Source organism: Festucalex cinctus, chromosome 13, assembly GCF_051991245.1.
Source record: "Festucalex cinctus isolate MCC-2025b chromosome 13, RoL_Fcin_1.0, whole genome shotgun sequence".
Classification (NCBI taxonomy): Eukaryota; Metazoa; Chordata; class Actinopteri; order Syngnathiformes; family Syngnathidae; genus Festucalex; species Festucalex cinctus.
This window is the reverse complement of record NC_135423.1, coordinates 7,420,837-7,443,952: the sequence shown is the minus strand read 5'-3', so window position 1 is coordinate 7,443,952 and position 23,116 is coordinate 7,420,837. Positions and strand designations below refer to the sequence as shown.

At 39.7% G+C, this 23,116-nt stretch overlaps 1 protein-coding gene across 6 annotated transcripts in view; it reads left to right on the top strand.

Annotated features, from left to right (window-relative positions):
- Positions 1-2,471: 2,471 nt before the first annotated feature.
- The window catches only part of LOC144033251 (muscleblind-like protein 1), an 89,206-nt gene continuing 68,561 nt past the window's right edge, over positions 2,472-23,116 (top strand). For 4 of the 6 annotated variants that reach the window (XM_077541240.1, XM_077541238.1, XM_077541239.1 and 1 more), the window contains exon 1: positions 2,472-2,610. The gene's annotated coding sequence lies outside the window, so the exon portion shown is untranslated. Of the gene's footprint in view, positions 2,611-11,388; positions 11,506-23,116 lie in introns of those variants that run through there. The other 2 variants (XM_077541237.1, XM_077541241.1) reach the window with 2 other exon arrangements.

Sequence of the window (23,116 nt, the reverse complement as noted above, 5' to 3'; positions counted from 1 at the left end):
GGATGACTTCACATCTGTTTGACGGCATTACATTTACATGCCACTTCACCATGTTTGTCTTGAACTCTGGCCCCCACAAATTGACCAGCGTCTGCAGTCTTATTTTAACAATATTAACTCATGCAAATGTAAAACAAATAAGTTAACCTGCAGCTTTAGAACTACACAATATGCACGTGCCATATACACACAGATATGAAGTGCTGCCCCCATGAATGAAAATGTTCTAAAAAATTATTTGAGTGTCACATTTTCTCCCAAAATTTGCTGCCAAATTATAAAATGTAAATTTTGAGGTAGCACTATACTTTTTGTACAAGATAACACATTTAGGAATGCATGAAAATAACTCGAACAATCCATATCTGATTCCCGCCATCCAAAAACATTTCTTGAGCATTTTCCTGCCCTCCGACGAACCTTTTTCTCTTTGTACCATAATTTGTATGCAGATAAATGAATATTGCAGTTAATTCTTACAATAATCACACATCTGCGTGGGGAATATGATTAAAACAAGAAACTCGGGTCTATTAACACCGTGCGTGCAGTAATTAATACCTCAGCAGTTCCACCACTGTTATTATGCATGAGCTTAATCAATGACCATTCAGCTCAAGGGCAATAAATCGTTCAAATGAGCCGTGTGCGTGTGAGTTTTGTTTTATGTGTGCTTGAGTCATCATGGAAGTAAATGTCTTTAAAAATGAAAAGATTGCGCTGGTGGACACCTGCTGCACTGCCGTCATTAAAATCGGTGAGGCTCGACTAATCGTTCCGCCCTTCAAATGATAACTGACCAAACCACGTAAAACCCAATCAAGACGCAAATACGTCATGTTTGCGACGTTTCGAGTGGTTTTCTGCGGACAAACAAAAGCAATCCAGCTCCCGGTGGTGCATTGCATGGTTGTGCAAAGTCAAGAAAAAAAATAAAAAATCTATAAAATGGTTTAACGTTGTAGTCAGGGCTTGTGTAAGGGAGACACGAGAGAGACGCTGTCCGGTTTATTACCTTCCCTAAACCCTCAAACCGTCAAACGTCTGCACTAAGGTAACGTTCTACATTGTTGTTATTAGCCAAAGGCTAACGATAGCGCCGGGTAGCTAACTGTCCACACGTTTGTTGACTTACTATTTACTATAAATGCCAACAAAACATTGAACAAACCTTTTACACACAAACAGTTGAATGCCTCCAAAATGAGCAGAAAGCACGACGTCTGCGCTAAGTAAATGTTCTCCCATGTTGTTTTCGGCCAAAGACGAACGATAGCTCCGGGTAGCTAACCATCCACACGTTTGTTGACTTACTATTTACTATAAATGCCAACAAAACATTGAAACTATGAGGTCATATCAATTCATTAATTGCTTGACGGGAATGAGCCAGCACAGTACAGTAGCGATTTTCTTCACATTTTCTTAAGTCAGGAATTATGGTTGTACACACGCTTTGGGGTCGGCTCGGATCGGGCTAGGGAAAAAAAAAAAAAAAAGCACCGGACTATGCTAGCTATAAATATATATATATATATATCACAACTGGAGTAATCATGCGCTTGGTGATTAGCGCACGGACTTTTGGGACAGCATTTTGGGATCAAAATATGTATTGTCAAGCGTACCGGAACGCTGACAGACTGTGACAGTACGTTCTTTGCACATTGAGAAGTACCGGAACGCTCAAGAGAGCTTTTTAGAAGTGCCGGAGCTCCGTACCGGTGCCACTTAAAACACTGCCCTTGTGGAAAAACAGAGCCGACCGGGGAGCGAGTGCGACGATTGCGCTGTAGGATTTACAGGACCTGAAGGCCGCCCACTCGGTCTCCCTGGGAGACGGACGGCTTCAATTTCATTCCCGCTCCTTCTCGAGTTTTTTTTTTTCACTAATTTATCCTCTCATTGAAATCAAACTGGAGGGTGGATAATTATGACGGTCTTGATATATCGTCTCTATATATGCGCCCGTGTCTCACTGCTGTGTGTTCCCGAGCCTCTAATTGTGTCCAGCTGCTGACGTGAGGTTGCAGTGTGTCTTATCAAAGTGCAGCAGGCCCCGATGGCGTTAGCAAAGGGCGGAAGCGAGTATAAACCAGCAGCTATGTCGCCTCCTTCCAAGAACACGCGCACACTGTATCGTCTTGTGTCCCGCATCGTGTTTATCTCGGCCGGCAGAAGCAACAGTTGGTGACCACCAACGGCGAAGGATATTTCTCGTCTGTACAAAGCAAGCGGCGCTGTTGTTATGTTTTCGTCCTCGTATTTCCACAATGTAAACATAAAACAGAGGGCGGGAGAAAGAATGAGGGGGAGGAGGGAGGCTGTTGCCACAGCAACCGCGGCTGCGGCGGTCGTCATGCGGCTTCTTCCGCGTTGGCTTCTTCTCTGATATTGTGGACGCAGAGTGTGAGTTCAACCTCCTCTCTCCGCAAAAGGAGGCGAGGACATCCCCTCCTTGTATCAGCTGAGAGCGAGAGAGGGAGAGCGGGTGGGAGGGATAGAGCGACGCCATCGCGAGCGTCGCTGTCGTGCACATTCATCAGTTCCTCTCGCGGGGGGATTGCTACTGGGCTGTCTCGCGCGCACACGACTGCGACAAGCCGCCAGGTAAGTCAAAAACAAAAAACGATCCTGTCTGTATCCGCCTCTTGCTCTGTCTTACAGTGTCATACGTTTACCTCATTAGTCTTTAATAGTGTTGCTTCAATCTGCTTTATTTTATTTTTTTAACAACTTGTCCAGCCAAAATGTTAGTTTATCGTATAAATAACCATTGATTGTTTTTTCCCCCTAGCAATATTGTGATTTTCAAGTATTTCGATATGTTGCCAGTTAGTGTTTCCTCTACCATGTGCCAGCGTTTGGACTGGGTTTTAGGCATGTCATGGACGTAGATATGAAAGAGCATGGGCGTGAGTCATGATCCCTGTGGCACTCCATTTATTATTGGTCTTCAGTACAAATAATGAAACTGATGAAAATATGTTCATTGCACGTCTTGAGCACTGAACTTAAAACAAAAAACAAATAAAACTCTGACTGACCGAAATGAAGCATGTTTTTCCAAATTTCATTCTACTACAATGCTATGCCGATTTAAATTCAATTAATTGTCCAGCCATAGTTTCTGATTGGGATGTAACAATAACGGCAATATCGTGATATCGCGATATTAAAACTGCCACAGTATATCGTCGTTGTCATGTCACAATATTAAAAGCAGCTCAGCTGTTTAAAAAAACAAAAAAGTCATTTGATTTCCATTTGTGCTGTTCTAGCGCCCCCTCTGGTGGCTAGTTTTTTTTTTTAAGTTTAATTTTCACAAGGCATGTTTTGGCCCTTCTATGTTTAAAATCCATGCTAATGGTCAGATGAAGGGCGACGTAATATGCTTGTGAACTGAGTCAATATCTGCAAGAACTCGATGTGTTGTGCATTAGCAAGTAAGTGTAAGTAAGTATTTTTTATATATATTATATTCATATATTTCTAGATATAATATATTTTTGCAATAGTTTTCATTGCTGTAATACAAAAGCACAATATTGTTTTTTTTGTTTTTTGTTTTTTTACAATATTGTGACTGTCGTATCGCCAACCTCCCCACAATATCGTGACAATTATCGTATCATGACCTTCATATCGCGATATCATATCGTGTGTTTGGATATTGTTACATCCCTCGTTTCTGACTGTTAGCAAGTCAGTTCCTCCTCATACTTTGTTCAATAACAGCTGTTATTGTAATGTGTCGCATTACATTGTTTTTGCATGTTGTCATAGAAGTGGTAGACAAAGTTGATCCTGAGAAAATGTTGCTGATGTTACTGGAATGCACAAATTGAAAGGTTAAAAAGTCAGACATATCATGTAAACTGAAGACTTAGCATACAGTAGACTGGTTCGACCTCAGAGGAGAAATGGAATTGACATCTTAAAGGTCATCAGGCAGCACGGAAACGGTTAGTACGTCTGCTGGCACTTTTGTGGCTCGGGGTTTGAATCTCGGCTCTGGCCTTCTCGTGTGTAGTTTGCCTTCTCATGAATGAGTTGTCCATAGTTGTGAACGTTTGTGTCAATGGCTGTTGCCAAACATATCATGCGAGTTGACTTCCTGTTAGTGACTCATGACAGGGAGAAAGTTGCTTCTTCTTCTTACAAAATCTTGGAAGTTTGAACTCATCAGTATTGGTAATTTTCACCTCTTTTTCGGATCAACATCTTCACCCAACGTACTTGGTCAGATACTCAATCCAATAACACAGCATTGGGTCTGTAACTTTTTGACCGGGTTAGCTATTTTTGAGATCTCTTGTCTCAAATCTTTTAAATGAATAGTCTGCTTTTGTCCATATCTACGTACACAGCAAAATCGCAAATTTTGGTATCAATACGATACCAAGTAAATACAGGGCCAGTATCACGGATACCAATAGATACTTTTTTTTTTTTTTTTTTTTAAATAGTATATAATTATTTTTTTAAAGTAAGGTAGCTGTATCATTGAATTGCTTATTCACAATCAAATTTCACCCGTGAAGTGTTTTTGTGTTGTTTCCTTTTTTTTTTTTTTATGATAAAATTAGGACAAAGTTTATTTATAAATAGAAAATACTTTATCACTGTTCCCCCCACCCCCGATATATTATAACCATAACAAAATATTTTTTTAACGTTCTTAAAGTGCACAAAATAATTATAACAAAAGAAATGTAAACAATTATATCCTGTTCAGAAACTACAAATACAAAAAAATCACTAAAAATGCTGCCTTCATCAATTCTTTTTCAACCTAAATAAACAAGATGTTAAAGATTATCATGCAACAACAAATCTAAATCATAAAACAACATACCAAAAAAAAAATAATTCTCAAGTACAATGTGTTCATGCAATCGACTACAAAGATGAGATGCTAAGTCACGTGATGGCACACGATCGAAACACGCTACTGTGATACGCCCGTTATCTGTTTGGCCAAACCGCAGTAGTGCATAAAAGAGCCAAGCTGAAGCTCAACTACTAGATCAATATTTTAGTGCCAGTATCCATCCGATATCGATACTGACTTGGTATCGATAATATCGATATTTGGATCGATCCACCCACCACTAACATCCACCCCAACACTCAAGAAAAATGACTGACAGTGTAACTTATCTTAACAGTGTTAAAATAACACTGCTTACTGCATAATTGATCGAACATTGGAAATTTAACACTGACCGATTTGCTGTGCGCCGCTGTCGTCGTCGAAAGGTCATTGTGTGGTCGAAGGTCCGGCGAGGCGTTCACAGACAGACGCTGGCTGCAGCGGCTCTTGAAATGTGATTACTTTATTAAGGGACTCAAATGGGAGATTTTGTTTCTGGATCATGTGATTCCACAGAGAAATCACGTTTCGGTCTCGCGTGCTGACGGTCCAAATAGGGCCTGAGTGAAAAATAGCTTCCAAATGGAAGCAAAATGAAATCTGCACCGGTGATCCCTGAAGAACGCCGGCTAACATCGCCAGTCATTTTACTTCTATTGGCCTTTAGCGCACACCCGAGCCTCGGCGCAGTTGTTAGATTTTATCCTCGCAGTGTTAACGCGCGCGCGCGTGCGGCACGGCAATAAAATATGAAAATAACATGCAGATCGGATGTTAAGTCTTTTACATGTTGCGTTTGCTCCGTTTAGCTCAAAGCGCCGCTTCTCTACTGCTGCAAATCCGCCTGTCAAAACGCCAAAGCGAGTGACTACTTTTTTTTTTTTTTTTTTTAAAGGTTCATTTCATTATGACCTCACATCCAGTAGACGGAAGCCACGATAGCTCTCTTGGAACTAAAACCACTTCACAAGTTTTCCGCTATTGATCACTCTATTGAAAAGTAGGAAAATATTAGAAGCTGTACACTATTGTAGACATTCCCCACAATGATAATCATAGTTTAATGACCTTAAATCGAGTTGGTAACTTTGTACAAAATAAAACGGAGGAGAACCATGTGACCTCACCGCAACCATCAGTGAAGACAATTCAGGATCATGATGAAATGTTACACAACATATTAAAAATAAAGAGATGTATCAAAAATATGACCTACAATATTTTACAATTAATCATCAAACATGATATTCATAATGGAAATAGAATGCTGAATTATTTGAATACAGTTGTGCTCGTAAGTTTACATACGCGAGGGGTATTAGTACTAAAATATCAAATGAAGTGATGGCTTGCAAGATTTGGTATGTTCATCATGAAAATTTACTGGGGGGAAAAATTGAAATAAAATATGCATACAGGATGCAGTTGTGCTTATAAGTTTACATACCTGAGGGGTATTACTACTAAAACATTAAATGAAATGATGGCTTGCAAGATTTGGTATGTTCATAATGAAAATTTACTGGTGAAAAAAAAAAAAATGAAATAAAAAATATATATACAGGATGCAGTTGTGCTCATAAGTTTACATATCCAAGGGGTATTAGTAATAAAAACACCAAATGATGTGATGCCTTGCAAGATTTGGTATGTTCATCATAAAAATTTACTGGTGGAAAAAAAAAATAAAAATAAAATATACATACTGGATTCAGTTGTGCTCATAAGTTTACATACGTTAAGGTAAGGTTAAGGTTAAGGTACTTGACCAATATGCCTTTTGAACAGCCCAACATCTACTTTATATAATGACTAGGATGTTCAATGGAAATTTTTGGTGGGTGAAATTAGGATCTCAAATTGATTCTTAATCGTGGAACAAAATACACTAACGGCGATAAATGAAACCTCACCTTATAAATTCATTTTGAGTGCTTTAAACGTAGATATGGGATTACTGTAATAAAAGGGTGTTGGAGGGGATTCCACTTGAGTGAATATACTTCCTGTTAATGATGATGTGCTTGTGGTTTAAGAGTGATGAGAAAACAAGACATGTTTTTGGACTTGAAGTTAATTGCTGCCATTGCAGCTCATTCCGCGAGTGCGAGCGGGTGAAAAGACACGCGTGCTTGCTAAACATTTTTGCCATCCCTTTAAAAGGCCACGAGCGCCTAACTCCAAGACGAAAACAAGGAACGAGTGAGGGTGGAAAGAACACACCGGATTTAACTGCGACATCTGGAGCCATCTATCATCTTTCATGCTAAGCCAGGCCAAAAAAGCTCAATTGACAGCAAGGCAAGCTCACAGATTTTTCCTTTTATTTTATTTATTTATGGAAACTTCCAGCAAGGTGAGCTGCTTTAAGTGGTCTCCGCTCGGATTTCATGTCAGTTTGTCAACTTCTTTCAACATGCTGAATATGCATGACTTTTCTTAAGCCTCACACTTTTTTGCCTAATCCAAGAAAACGTGGATATTAAATAGCCAAGACAAATAAACTACAGTATTTTTAATAAAACAGTGATACATTTTCAATAAATTACACTGACAATATACAGTTACGCTCATAAGTTTACATGCCCAAAGAGCACAAGTTGCAACTCATTTCCCCTTAGGGTTTGTAAACTTACAAGCAATTATACTGCCCCCAGGTGGCCAGGGTGCAAACACAAGAAGGAGAGGCACTAACTCCATTGAACTGAAGTAAAAAAAAAGAAAAAAAAGAAAAAAAATAATAAATAAATAAATATTGCATTTATGTCATTAATGTATGATTCTATGAAGCACAGTGCAATATTTTATTATTTATTTATTTATTTATTTAGAATTAATTTGGGAAAGGGATACTTAATATTTTGTCCAAAATGAATTTGATAACTTCATTATTTTTCATGTCCAATTAATACCTTCAAAAAGTAAATTTTCTACTTGCTGTCGACTGATGATGACATCAGCCAATCATGGCTCACCTGTTTTCTGGGTTTGGTCAGTAAACTGAGCCAGGATTGGTCATTACCTACTTACTCAGCAACAGGTGATGTCATCGTCAGTCGACAGCAAGTAGAAAAATAACTTTTTAAAGGTATTAATTGGACATGAAAATAATTAAGTTACCACATTATAGACAAAATATGAACTTTTTACTGCTGAAATTGATATTTTCTCCAGCTATATTTAAGTCTCTTATTTAGATGTAAACTTCAATGTGGTAGATTTCTAATTTATGTTTCTCCCCATGGAAACTTTCCTACTTCCTTTCCAACTAATTCCTTGAATTTTGCAACCCTACTTGCATGTTTGCATTGCCAGGAACATCAAAATGACGTAAAAAAAAATTGCTTGTATAGTTTAACGGTTTGATCTTGGCTCTGGATTAAATGTTTCCGATTTTGAACCCTACGTTTTTGTCAGCATTAATAAAAGAGCAATCTTGATTTAAAAAAAATAAAAAATTCAAGCTGAGTGTCTGCCGTGTGAACTCTCGACGGGAGAAGTAAACATGACTTCCCTTTGCAGAAAAGTGTTTATCCCCTTCGGAATGACATCACACTTTTGTATTTTTAGCGTCCATCTGTAAACAATCATAATCTTGTGATTTCTGCGCAATGCCTTAAAGGCGGCGCGAGGGCCTTTTGCGAGTCACATGAGGGGGTGGGGGGGGGGGGGGGGGGGGGGCAGATTGGCAGTTGCGGCGCTCGACAAATTGTGATTTCATACCGCCATTGTAAATATTTATACGTGTGACGTGCATATTCACGGTATACGCTATTGGAGAGGAGGCTCCTGTTCAATCGCACACGAACGCACGCACACAAGCCAATCTAGTGATAAATTCCAAACACATGACTTGTGGCGGTCACACGTCAGTGAGTGTGAGTCACTTGGTAACATCCACCTGACACACACACGCACACACTCGCATGTGTGCACCTGACGTAATGTTGATGGAGTTTGCCGCCATGGCAACAGTTGGGACTCTTGCTGTCCCGGAGCGGAGGGATGCTGTGGAGGAGAGAGGCTGCAATGTGTTTATTACTGCGTCACACTGAGGGGACGTTCGACTAGACTACAGGGTGTCACCAAAAGGGGAGGAAGGAGACAAAAAAAAAAAGATTAGTTCCAAATATGAATATCTTGATGTCTCAAACTCCTTGGTTACAGCTTTAAATTTAACTCCCAGAGAGTTGCAAAACCTGTCACCATCTGATTGATGCGAAATCAGCCACGTGTTCACAATGACACGGTACACGAAAATCGAGACAGTCCTCCAATACGTCGTTTTTTTTATAGGTCGTTTTGAAATGTGGCAAATTACGACCAAGTATTACGTATTGTAGTTTAGCCACCCCTGTCGACCATGTAAATAGCAAACCCCCCCCCCCCCCCCCCCCCAAAAAAAAAAAAAAAAAATAGTAAACTGAACCATAACGGGAGTTACTGGGACTCAAACCCGGGTCATCTGGTGGGAAGCAAGGTTATTTTAGTTAACTAAAACTAACAAATAAACTACAACTGAAATTAAATGTTGTTAACGAAATAAAATAAAAACGGAAATGCTTTGAATGTATGCTTTAAATGTATGAATTTAAAGCATTGTGACCGGATGTATCAAATATGACACAAATCAAAAGTCATATATAGAAGTTGATTTCCCCCCCCCAAAAAAAAAGTTTGTTCAAAAAGACCAATAAATACTCAATTTACAAAGAACCATGATTTTCTCTCCTATATTTCATGCTATAGGTGATACTGCCCTCTAATGGATTATCCGTGTAATGCATGTGTCAGATCATATACGTCAGGGTTTTAATGGGAGAAAAAACATAGTCATTAAATAGAGGGCTCAAACTGTCTTGTAGGGCTGGGTATTGCCGCCAACCTCACGATACGATACGTATCACGATACAGGGGCCACGATACGATACATATCGCGATACATATATATCCCACATAAGACACATTTTATTTTGTTATTTTTTTAAAAACAAAATATAGGAAAATTGGTACACTGAGACACGTGCCATGTTGTTTATTTTTCTTAGCAAGACACAGTGTCCAATCACTGGTGAGCTATTTTTGCATTAATTGAAGGCAATTAACTTCAAAGACGCTGCTGGTTTTTATTTTTTAGGTACAATGAAAGCCGCAAAGGCAAACGTGAACTGCCGATTTAAAGTTAACGAGCAATATCGATTCTGACGTCTGCGTATCGATACGTGTATTGCAATGAGACCCGCAACGATATATTGCCGTATCGATTTTTTGAGCACACCCCTACTGTCTTGTATTTAATATCATACGTTTGGCTTTTTAGGGATAATAATGTTAAAAGTAAAGTTTCTAAAGATTTTTTTGATGGCAACACTTTGACCCCGGAATCGATTTCATCCTTTTCCATTATTTCCTATGGGAAAATATTGATTCCAAAGTCAACCCCTCACCTACTGCGGCCTTGTCTTTTTTTTTTTTTTTTTTTTTTTTTTTTTTTTTTTTTTTTTTGCTTGACTCCGCTCTAAAATTACAGCTCTAACGTGCTTATTTGAAATATTTGGGGAAATAAAAACAGCATTTTTTTCATGTAACACATTCTATTTCGTTTTTTAAACAAAATATAGGAAAATTGGTACATTTAAGATACGTGCCATGTTAAGTTTATAAATATATAAATTCTTCCTCTGCTTGAATGTTTTTTTTTTTAGCCAAGACACAGTGTCCAATCACTGGTGAGCTATTTTTGCATTAATTGAAGGCAACTCATTCACTGCCAGTCATTATAGAAAATTTTTACATTTCCAATACTCACGTGATATTACATTCAATAATTATATATAAACCGAATCTACCAAATAACAGAATAGACTCCCTACTTTTTGTCCCGTCCCGTTCTTTTATAATTGACAGCAGAAAAATGTAGGTTTGCCAAAATACAGCCATTTCTCCCATGGACTCTGAAACTGTGTTTATTTCCTATAAAATGGGGCAATGATGTCATCTACCGGTGGTTGGGCATCAGTAAAGTTGTTTCCAAGTTTGATATTTACAGTGGAGCATGCTCAGATTCGCCCCCATTTAGCACCGCTCTAAAAAATACAATTGACAAGTATACTTGTCAAAGGCAGTGAATGAGTTAACTTCAAAGACGCTACTGGTTTTTATTTTTTAGGTACAATGCAAGCTGCAAAGGCAAACATTAACTGCCTATTTAAAGTTAACAAGCAATATCGATTCTGACGCCTGCGTATCGATACGTGTATTGTAATGAGGCCCGCAACGATATATTGCCGTATCGACTTTTTGAGCACACCCCTACCATCAACCGAACTCCCCACCGTGAGATTAATTCCTGCTGCGGATCATTTGTGTGTTGTATGACACGAGCCGCACGCTGCCCTTAGATGGAGACGGGCTCGCGTGGCGCTGAATGCGGCGAGCCTCAGCCAAGAGGGAAGGCGGACGAGGGAGTGAAGGGCGAGCGAGCCAGCGAGGGAGGAGGAGGAAGGAAAAGGAGGAGGGAGGAGGGCAGTGACAGAGGAGAGAGGAGTGCCGCCGCCAAGCAAGCAAGCATGAGGTTTTCACTTTCCGTTCTCCTCGCAGCAGCAGTCAGATGAGAGTCCTTGCGCACAGTAAGTCTGTTTACTTCTGCCGTATCACTTTTTGGAATATTTTACCAACCATGTGGATGATCCATCCGTGCATATATATATAGCTGTGTGCGCACGCGCGTAGTGCGCATGCGTCACGCGTAAGTTATAGCACGCAGACCGGCGCCGTGCTTCTCTACTAACGTGCAGGAGTGTGAGGCGGGACACTTTTTAATGTGGAAAAGAGCTGAGCGGACAAACAAATGGGCGAGCGAGCGTCGGTGTTTAATGTTGCACGGCGGAGTAGTTGGCACACGCGCACACACATCCTCCGTTCTGGCAGACTCCATTTCGCACACTCTTCCAGTTGGACAGCACCGCGGTGTGACTTTGTGGATGAATGACAAAACATGCGCACGCACGCACCCGCCCCACGTGTTAATTTTTATCCGCCATTTTTAAATTTAGTGTCAATTTCAATGAGGAGTGTGCTCAAAAAATCGATACGGCAATATATCGATGCGGGCCTCATTACAATACACGTATCGATACGCAGGCGTCAGTATCGATATTGCTTTTTAACTTTAAATAGGCAGTTAACGATTGCCTTTGCAGCTTGCATTTTACCTAAAAAATAAAAACCAGCAGCATCTTTGAAGTTAATTGCCTTCAATTAATGCAAAAATAGCTCACCAGAGATTGGACAAAGTGTCTTGCTAAGAAAAATGAAAGCAGAGGAAGAATATCAACATTTATTTACTTATAAACTTAACATGGCACGTGTCTCAGTGTACCAATTTTCCTATATTTTGTTTAAAAAAATGAAATAAAATGTGTCTTATGTGGGATACATATGTATCGCAATACGTATCGTATCGTGGCCCCTGTATCGTGATATGTATCGTATCGTGAGGTTGGCGGCAATACCCAGCCCTAATTTCAATCACGTTTGTTAGTTTTTATCATAGTTATTCAGCCTAATCTCGTTTTTATTTAGTCCATTTTTAGTCAACTATAAATCTAGCATTTTAATCTTTATTTTAGTGCAAAAAAAAAAATATTCGTCTAGATTTCGTCAACATTTTAGTCTTGTTTTAGTCAAAATATTTCACGATGAAAATGTCTCATCTTTTTGATGAAAAACAACTTGACACACAATTACAGTACAGTATATCAACAAGTGGCTAATATGGCTCCATGCTATGAGCTAGTAAGTTAGCCAGCATTAGCTAGTGGTCGGATTAACATTATTGTTGGAACATTATAGCCGTTAGATTAATGTTGCATTATAACTATAATTTACTTTTTTTATTAACCGTTCACCGTGAACCCGGTCTGTTTGTGCATGTCGCTAGCTGCAGATTTGAAAGGGGGCGTGTCACAGTGACAGATTAGCAGAGACAAGATTTGACAAAATCACATTTTTTTGTCTCGAATTTGTTCCTGAACTAAAATGTCCATAAATTTTAGTCCAGTTTTTATGATGTGAAGGACATTTTCGTCTCGTCTTCATTAGTCCACGAAAATGCATAATGATTTAGTCCCAGTTATTGTTTATTAATGAAGGTTTTATTCTAGTCTAGTCTAGTCTAGTCTAGTGGAAAATGTGTGTTGTCGAAATTGTTTTTGTTTATTTTTCGTTGATGAAATTAACACACACACATACACGCACACACAAGCAGTCATTATTGAATTTTGCATTCATTTCTGATGCAAATGATCTGATTTGACAGCACTTTGTTGAAATTCTTATGAGTCCTTTGTAGTGGTTGAGTGTATCATCCAGTTGTTGTTGGCGTAGGTGGCAGCCACCCAAAGGTTCGTTTAAAAGCGATGCTTTGACGCGGAGGCGTCACAGGAGGAGGAGAACGCCTTCCAAAATGACAATCACCGTTTGCATGGCGTTCGTTCTGAAAAGGAAAACAATCGCGGCCTTGAATGTGCCTGTTTTGGACCCACTCCCCATTTTCACACTGCTGCTGATGTAACACCTGTGTCGTGCTGCCGTGCAAACGTTGAGGAAGAGTCGGTCTTTCGGAACTGAATCGTCACTTTGGACCAATAGAATCAATTTGAAATATTATATAAATGTTCTTTTTTAATAAAAGCAATGGAAATGTATTTTTTATCTGATTCATAGATGCAATAATATACACAGATTAATTAATTATTAAAACAATTATTCATTGCATCACTAATATAAAAGTTTATTTACTTCTCGTCAAGATAGGTTGACTGCTTGAGAAATGTAGTCCACATGGTTACATATCATTGTTACAAGTGATAAAGCTACAGATTTGTTTGCGTTATTGTTATTATTGTTGCAATCTGATTTATATTCACGGCGCCCTTGGGTAGAATTTTGCGAAGTTGTCATAATAAATGATTTAAAAGACTTCAAGTCAAAGTGTTGAGGAGGTCAAGAACTCTGATGTACATAAAAAATACTTTTAATTAATGGTTCATTTAATCAATACAAGGGAGGAGGAACTTGGAAAAAAATTCAGATTAAATCGCAATATGAATCGCAATATTAAAAAATAAAATAACCAGATCTTTATTATTTTTCTTTAAATTGTTCAGCCCCTAGCCACACGTTTGTTTTTTGTGATGTGGGAGAAACAGTAAACTCACACAAGCATGGTGGCAAACTTATTTGAGTCAAGTTTCAAACCTTGAACCACAGAATTGTGAAGCAAAGATGCTAACCACTAGCCCTCTGTGCTGCCACGTTCTACTCCAAATGACATAAATGTGTTGGCCAGTCGGCCCTGTCGATGATTAGAAAGACGTGCTGAGATTCAGATCCACGAGACTGAAACCATACACTTTGAAAAGTAAAAAGTGCAATGCAGGCAACCTTCATGTTATGATGCTGGCTGTGTTGAAATGTATTTTTAGAATAATGCTTCAGGCCAGTTTAAAAAAAAAAAAAAAAAAAAGCTGTGGGCAGCAAATGGCCGCCGGGCCAGGTTTTGGACACCCCTGGTGTTATCCATCTATCTATCTTCTGTGCCGTTTGTAACGTTCAGGGTGGTGGGTGAGCTGGAACCGATCCCAGCTGATATTGCATAAAAGGCGGCGTCCAAGCCGGATTGGTCAACAGCCAATTTAAAGTCACATATTGACGATCATCGACACAATTTGCAGTATTCAATTAACCTATAGTTTACATTAAAGTACTTTTATATATTTTTTTTTGTCAAAAAATGCACTTTGTTGACAATGAGCCTCCAGTCAGAAAGTAAATAAATATATATATATTTTTTCAATTATTGTTTTTTGCCTGTAAAATCTTTCGAATGTTAAGTTTGGCTGCCTTGGCTCAATAAAAGTTGCCAAACACTCACATCGTTGACCATAACTACTTTTTTTTTTTTTTTTCCCCCCGTTATTTGTGCTCAGCCACTTGTTGCTAGGCAGATTTCAGTGATGCACAGCTGTCATTTGTTACCTGCAGGCCAATAATGGACTGAAGTAGGGCATCATCACCATGTCGTAGAATGCAGTTTTCAAATCGCAAAGGCTACAACTCTGCAACATTTATTTATGTATTTATGTATTTATTTATTTATTTAGTGTCTACATAAGTTCAGTTCTTTTATTTTTTATTTTTTTATTTTTTTTTTAATAAGTTCAGTTCTTTAAAGGTGCAGTCTACATTTATATATAATTTTTCATGAAACATAAAATGTTTGGTAGAATTTTGTGCAATTGTCGTAGTGAACGCTTCAAAGACAGAGTTTCCCCCAGAAAAACATGCTAAGCCTGATGGTCAAGACGGTATGTGAACAAAATTCGGGGGGGCTGCAGTCCCCGAACGACATGTACCGAATGATATTTGTTGATAAGGGGGCTACAAGAGAAGCCCGGAAGTCCGCCAGGCTTATAAAGCACTGGGGGAAACCCTCAAGACTGAAAATCAAAGTGTTTTGTAACAACAGAAGACTAAATACTCTCCTTCATATTAAATCATGGTTAAACCTCGATTATCACAAAAGTCTAGTGTATAAGACCATTGTTATACGGTTTATAAACTCTAGATCGCCGTAACCCAGAACTGGATAAGCGATACAGAACACCAAAACAATTGCTGCAGGTTCTGACTCACGTAAAATTGTGTAGTTGCCCTAATATTGGTGGCCAGCAAAGCTGAAGTTCCATCAACTTCCCCAATTTGGTGGCCCGAGTTCCCCGTCCGATTGTCACAAGTGCTAATACACCAGCGCCAGCAAACGCCGCCCCCCCTTAGCTCCCGTAGCTCATCTGTGTTTCTGTGCTCGGGGGGGGAAACAAAGAAAAAAGGCGTTGCTGCAGATCAGAGCAGACAGAACTACAAGGTCATCCGAGGAAAGAACAGCATCTCAAATCTACCAGCGGCGAGAAAGCCCGAATTGGAATTTGTGGAATTACATGGAAAAAAAATAACAATAAATCTGTCCGATTTATTTTTTTTTTTTTCCTTTCTCTGGCGCTGAAGGCTCGTCTGTTGAATGCAGATGTGCGTGAACAAAGAGTAAAAAAAAGTCAGCATGCATCCAATAAGAGCACAAAAACTGCTGGCTGCGATCAAGGAGAGGAAGGTGACGGGAGTACAACGCAGAGCACGCCACTGGCATTTAGACAGACACAAAAATGGCCGGGGGGAGTCCTTTGAGAGTGTTTGGCGAGTGGCAAAAATCGCAGGCCAGTCAGTCAATGGCGTGTGATTGCTATTTTCCCGGCAGTGTGTAAAGCTGTCGCGCCCCTAACGCACGCTGGCTGAAGATGTAATCTTCGGTAAATACAGCCGGCCCCCTCGGAGTTTGCCCGTTGTGATTTCCGCAGATTACCGTGTCAACGTGAGCCATTAGTCATAGACGGGAGAAGTGGACAGATGACTGCCTGTTTGGCCTCACGCCGCATAAAAAAAACATAACTTGTAGTTGCAATAGAACATTTCACTAATGATGTCACACTTCCTTATAAGTTGCTAAAGCTCAAATGCTAGCACAAGAGAACAAACCCTTCCTTTCAGTACACCAAGGCAGAGTAATTGAAAAATACAAAATAACATTGTGTACTGCTATAGTTTGAACCTGTTGGTCAAAAAGATGTTACTTACGATTAGGGGTGTGCTCAAAAAATCGATACGGCAATATATCGTTGCGGGCCTCATTACAATACACGTATCGATACGCAGGCGTCAGAATCGATATTGCTCGTTAAGTTTAAATCGGCAGTTAACATTTGCCTTTGCAGCTTGCATTGTCCCTAAAATAATAAAAACCAGCAGCGTCTTTGAAGTTAATTGCCTTCAATTAATGCAAAAATAGCTCGCCGGTAATTGGACACTGTGTCTTGGCTAAGAAGAATGAAAGCAGAGGAAGAATATCAACATTTATTTACTTATAAACTTAACATGGCACGTGTCTTAATGTACCATTTTTTCTATATTTTGTTTAAAAAACGAAATAGAATGTGTTACATGAAAAAATGCTGTTTTTATTTCCCCAAATATTTCAAAATAAGCACATTTTAGAGCTGTAATTTTAATACTTTGATATTTTTTGCTCATATCGGCTCATGCCTATTAATAAATGTTCCCGGTGTGTCTGTGAAAACTGCTCCTTGCTCTGCAGTGCGTACACGTTTAGACCAGGCATACCGCTTGGTGGTAAACCAGAAGAGCTGCTAACAAAAATATTTTTGTCATCCAGCATAATAAACATATCCTTTAGGTATACGTGTGACTTTTATTATAAAATGCAAGTAAATGAATGTAAAATATCGGGATACGTATCGCCTTTAAGATCATGTATTGGGATACATTTGTATCGCGATACGTATCGTATCGTGACCCTGTATCGTGATACGTATCGTATCGTGAGGTTGGCGGCAATACCCAGCCCTACTTACGATACATCACCACATAGGTAGAGTCAAAAATAGATGTGGCGGAAATTCAGATATATTTACAGACGAGCTCTTTCGACGGTGAACTAGATAGCAAACTGTGCAGGTGATGTTAGCTAGCAGGCTAGCCATTAGTCGCTTCTCAATTGCCGCTTTTGTCCATTCTTACATTCTTGCAAACTCACTCAACGTCATTAGTCACGGCCCAAAAACGGTTCCAAGTGAAAGTACGCATAAAACAAGAACGGAATACGGAATGTTGTTCTTGTCAGCTAGCTTAAACCAAAGATGCATCAAACAAAAAAAACAAAAAAACTTGCCTTCTCAAGAAGAACGTTCTTGCGTATGTTGTTCGGAAGACTATACTTGGCAAGTTCACAAGATCATCCTCCGCGTTCTTCATATTGAGAAACAGACAATCTGACCAAACTTTCCATTGTGAGAAACACAATAATGGAGGTTTGGTTGCCAGTCTATCAGGCAATCTTGCCATCTTCTCTTTTCGGATACTTAGTGAGTTCTGCCTGGAACCAGGATTTTTGTTGTTGTTGTTCTGAAATAACTTAGCTATATAAATCACCTATTGAAGTGTGTGTGTGTGGGTGTGTGTATATAGCAAGAAGCTAACCATTGCGGATGAACCAATGCTTATCAAATATGAAACACAGCATTTAGCAACGGTAAGACCATTTGTAATTAAACAGCCTGGATGACATATATGGCAAAGACTGCAATCCTGACTAGATCATCTGAAATCCATCTGTTTATAATGCATATATCATTGTTGCAGTTTGGGGTTTGTTGCGATGTCTTCCTTGGAAAAAAAACAAAAAACAAAAAAAAAACTGATCGTGGTTGCTTGTCTTGCATTCACCACCCGCCCGCATGGTAAGCAGACACTTCTCATCGATGCATTTCTTTCAGATTTATGCTGCTTTCAAACATGTGGCTATCAGATGCCAACAAGTATGACAAAGCATTTTGAGGCTTCTTTTGAGCCAAGACTGCTGTTTCTCGGCTAAATGGCCATGTTTGGAAATGGCTTTATGTCATCAAGATTGTTTTGCTTGGGCGTATTTTTGTCCTTAGTCACACGTTGAATTTGTTGCTCTTTTGGGTCACCGCTACTCCACTTGGCATTTCCTGAATTGGTCACGACTTGAAAATTTACAAATCACATGCTGTGTGATCATCAGCTTCATGATGCTGCACTATTGCGTCTTTTGTCTGATCCTAGTCTCACTTTAGTTAGATTTTGTTGGGGACTTTCAAGGGTCATCCCATTTGTATTTAGTCCATTTTTAGTTGACTATAAATCTAGCATTTTAGTCTTTATTTTAGACCAAGAAAACGTCATTTTATTTGTCTAGTTTTAGTCAAGGACTCGGGTTTGAGTCCAGGGTCCGGCCTTCATGGGTGGAGTTTGCATGTTCTCCCCGTGCCTGCTTGGGTCTTCTCCGGGTACTCCTCCCACATTCATGCAAGACATGCATAGCAGGTTAATTGGGCGCTCCGAATTGTCCCTCGGTGTGCTTTTGAGTGTGGATGGTTGTTCGTCTCCGTGTGCCCTGCGATTGGCTGGCAACCAGTCCAGGGTGTGCCCCGCCTACTGCCCAGAGCCAGCTGAGATAGGCGCCAGCACCCCCTGCGACCCTTGTGAGGAGTAAGCAGTCAAGAAAATGGATGGATGGATGGGATGTAAAACCTCATTTTAGGTCATAACATTTTGGGGATTTTGCTTTGATATACTGTATTGGGTTTGTGGTTAAGTTTTGCTACGGCGGTTGTGGTGTGTTGGGATTGTAGAGCCAATCAAGGGATATAATAGTTTGATATTTTTCATTATAGTATTATTTCATTTTGACTCTTGCTATGTATATGTACTTTGTTCTAATTACTTTTAATAGTGGGTTTGATTAAGCCATTAGTTTTAGTATTAGTTTAAGCATTTTATTTTATTTTATTTTTTTAAATGTAGTCCTGAACGGTCAGTCTCTAGCATTGAGCCAAAACCTCCTATCCTATGTCACAATTTGGTAAATTATATTTTTTATTTATTTTTTTCCCCCCACAAATCTGCACTATTGGTCAATCTATGTGCGAGTGTTACTTACAAAATATTGCCCAATTATTGCAGTCTTAGTCAATGTAACGCAATGCAATGCGATGTAAATGGTTGAACAAACCGTGTTTGGTGTTTCCTGAAAATTGCTGATTTTGGAGGTATTCCCGCAGATGCCAGCGATCTGTTGGATGCAAGAAAAAAAAAGACATAAGTCACAAGTGTTCCGTAAAAATAAAAGTAAATGGCAGTTCACAAATGACTGTTCAAGCCTTCTTCTGTAGAAAATAAATTATTATTATTACCATTTAAAATAAACACTTTAGGATCGTGTATAAAATTAATTTCCAAAAACGAAAAGGGGCATTTTTGCTATCATTAGCAATTTTTTAAAATCACTTGTTTTTATTTCTGTTGTTTTTATTTTATTTCAATTTCAGTTTTCATTATTTACGTCTAACATTGAGTCAATCCAATTCAAGGAAAGTCAGCTATGTGAACCCGTTTCCTTTTGTAAGATTTTTGCTGTACGGATGCTCCAAACGAAAGTTTCGTTGTTCCTTTGTGACAATCACAATAAATATTCTGAATCTGAAATCCCTACAATGTCTTTGTTGCTCTTTACCTACCCGCATTTCGCAAGCAGAGCATCCTCACCCTTGCCATCATATCGGTCGTCTTGCATCCGTCTCAGACAGCTGCCTCACTGCACGTCTGTCTGGATTACAGCACGATACGGATGCTCAATAGAGGCAGGAAAGACACGCAGTACAGTATGTCTCTCTATAATAATAGAGGCTATGTGGGTGAAGAAGCCTGTAAAATCCACCCGAGGGAGCTTTTTCCAACTTTTTTCCCCTTGACCAACCTCCCAGTTATTACGACTGCATCCCCTGCAACTTTTTATACCCTTTATGTCTCCGTCTGTCTCGGACGCATGCTCTCATCGCCGCGCTCTTCTTGCAATCCTTCTCTCCTTCCCTCACACTCTTTACACAGAAATGTATACGCTCCTCTATTGCTATTCCTGCGAGGAGTAGACCAGTCTGGCGGTGGCTTGCTTTATGTCCATGAACTCAGTGACACCCTTGCTGCCGCTGCTGCTGCTGCATTACGCCGCACTGGCGTTACCACATGCAGGTAGTAAAAGGCATGAAATGTATGCTTTTCTGCACAATATGTGCACACTAAAACGTTTTTGACCGCTTTTTGATATTCAGGGGGTTAAGCTGGAGTCGGTCCCAGCTGGTACAGTCGGAACCGATCCCGTGTCAATCACAGAGCTTTTGCCCCTTAGAGCAGATTGGTCATCGCCATATTTGGAGGATGCATGGCTAAGAAATGACATAAATAAACGCGGACACTCCTCCATTGTTGTTTGTTAGCATTTTGTGTTGTGTTGTATTGTGGTATGTGTGACGATTTCAACAGCCACACTACTGGACACTTGAAGTTGCATAAAACGCATTCGCTGCCATTGACGGTTATTAACGTCAAATATATATTTGAACTTGGCTGACAGTGAATGAGTTGTTAATGAGTAGGGGTGGGCATATATCCAATAAATCCTTACGTGCAAAGGGGGAATGGCGGAAGGGAGTGCGAACAGAGGCCGGCGACACGTGCTGGTATCGGGAACTCGAAATTCACAATGGCTAACCATAACTACTAGTGTTGTTCCGATACCGATACTGGTATCGGCAGAGGTGCCGATACTGCATAAAAACAGTGGTATCGGTATCGGTGACTACTCACAAGTAACATGCGATACCATTAATTCTAAAGCTAATATAGGATTTTGGATGCAGCATTTGTGTCTTGCTCGTGCAGGACATTCACTGATATGTGACATGTTCACTGCATGCCGATCTAAGATATCCTATTGGCCCTTGAATGCTCTGAACCAGTGGCAGGACAGCTTTTTCATGTTTAAAAAAAAATTAAAGTATCGGTATGGTATCGGTATCGGCCGATACTGCAAAGCTGGGTATCGGTATCGGGAGCCAAAAAATGGTATCGGAACAACATTAATAACTACAAAAACATTGTTTCATTTTATTGCTTTGAAATGAAGATATAGTGCGAAGCTAAAAAAAAAAAAAACAACAACTAAAGGTTGCCATTTGAACGATAATGTTGCTCATTAGGATGAGAACGTAATACATTGCATGCTAGCATATAAAAAGGACGTTGCTGCTTTACTTGCAAGCCGAGTTGCCACCATTATGTTGTGACTGAGAGCACTTTAAAATGTCTGAAGTCTTGTAGTCTGCTAAATAAGCTAACGCTCGCATGTGAAGATGTTTCTTATCCTAACGAGAAATGTTCTCATTTCAAACGAGAAATCTTGCTCATTAGTACAAGAAAGTTTCTCATTAGGACTAGAAAGCTTCTCGTCTCAATGAGTAACATATTTCACCCACACCCGTTGTCACTTTATGGTGTCTGTACTGCACTTCCATATTAGGAAGAAAAATGTACGTTCAACCTCATTCTCACTGATGAGAATGGATTTCTCCGAATTGCAATGAATTCAGTTCCACTTCCTGTCATTCAAATTCAATTCAACAACCTCAATTAAAATTCAAATTATCCACTGATTTACATTCTGAAATTTTGAATTTTGCCCAGCCCGTTCCGAAACACACATTTGTTTTGTGTTGACTGATGCATTCAATGCGGTCTGGTTTTTGCAATTTGTTGGGTGGTTTGTCTGTCTTGTGTCCATGGAAAAATGCCACAAGGCTGGGTACATCCTGGACTGATTACCTGCCAATCATCAAGCAAGACGACCAATCTCTTTTTCAGATTCTTCAGTTTTGAACATGTATCACGACAGATGGCCCAGTTCTTAGCTTGTGTTTAACACATTCACTGCCAGCCCAGAAAAAAACGACATCATTTGACGTCTTTTGCCGTCAATGGCAGTGAATGAGTTAATACAGAGCAGTGATTCAAGTGATTTTTTTGAAGAAATATCTTTTAGATAGGATTTCCTGACTTTCGGTTCATTTAAAGAGCCAACTGGACAGGGCCCAGCATTGAGTGGCCTGGCATAAACCCTGTAGTTTTGCTGGTGTGTGGCCCTGACATTCGAACCCATATCAACAACAACAGATGGCCCTGTTTTCTATTCATACTGGAAAATTTCATATTCAATACAGAGCAAGGGATTCAAGTACTTTTTGCGTGAGAATTGTCCTTAATGTGTGTCTGTTTGACTTCCTGTTGCCGCTGGCACACATTTGAACGATCTAGCGGGCGAGGCTGGCACATGACACGTTTTTTCCCCCATTGGTCTTCGAGGGACAATCCCACCTTTGACTTCGCCTGTTTCGTAGCTTTCAACTGGCCCTTTCCTTCATGTTCGTCATTGTTTTTACATGATATTCAAAACAGAGCAAGGATTTTGCAGTGCTCTTTTCGAGGATGAATTTCCACTGTGAGTGTCTGTCTGACTTCCTGTTGTTGCTGGCAGCTATTCGAACAGCCTACTGGGTGAGGCTGGCACATGCCTGTTTTTTTTTTTGTTTCCATTGGCCTGTGGGGTACAATCACAAATTCTGCCTAGCAACAAGTGGCCTGGCAAGAATGTGAGTAGTTTTCCTGGTATGTAGCCTCCCTGCAGTCATATTTTTTTCCCAATGTAAACACCACTGGACAGTGATGGTTTACTGGGGGGGGGGGGACAAACAC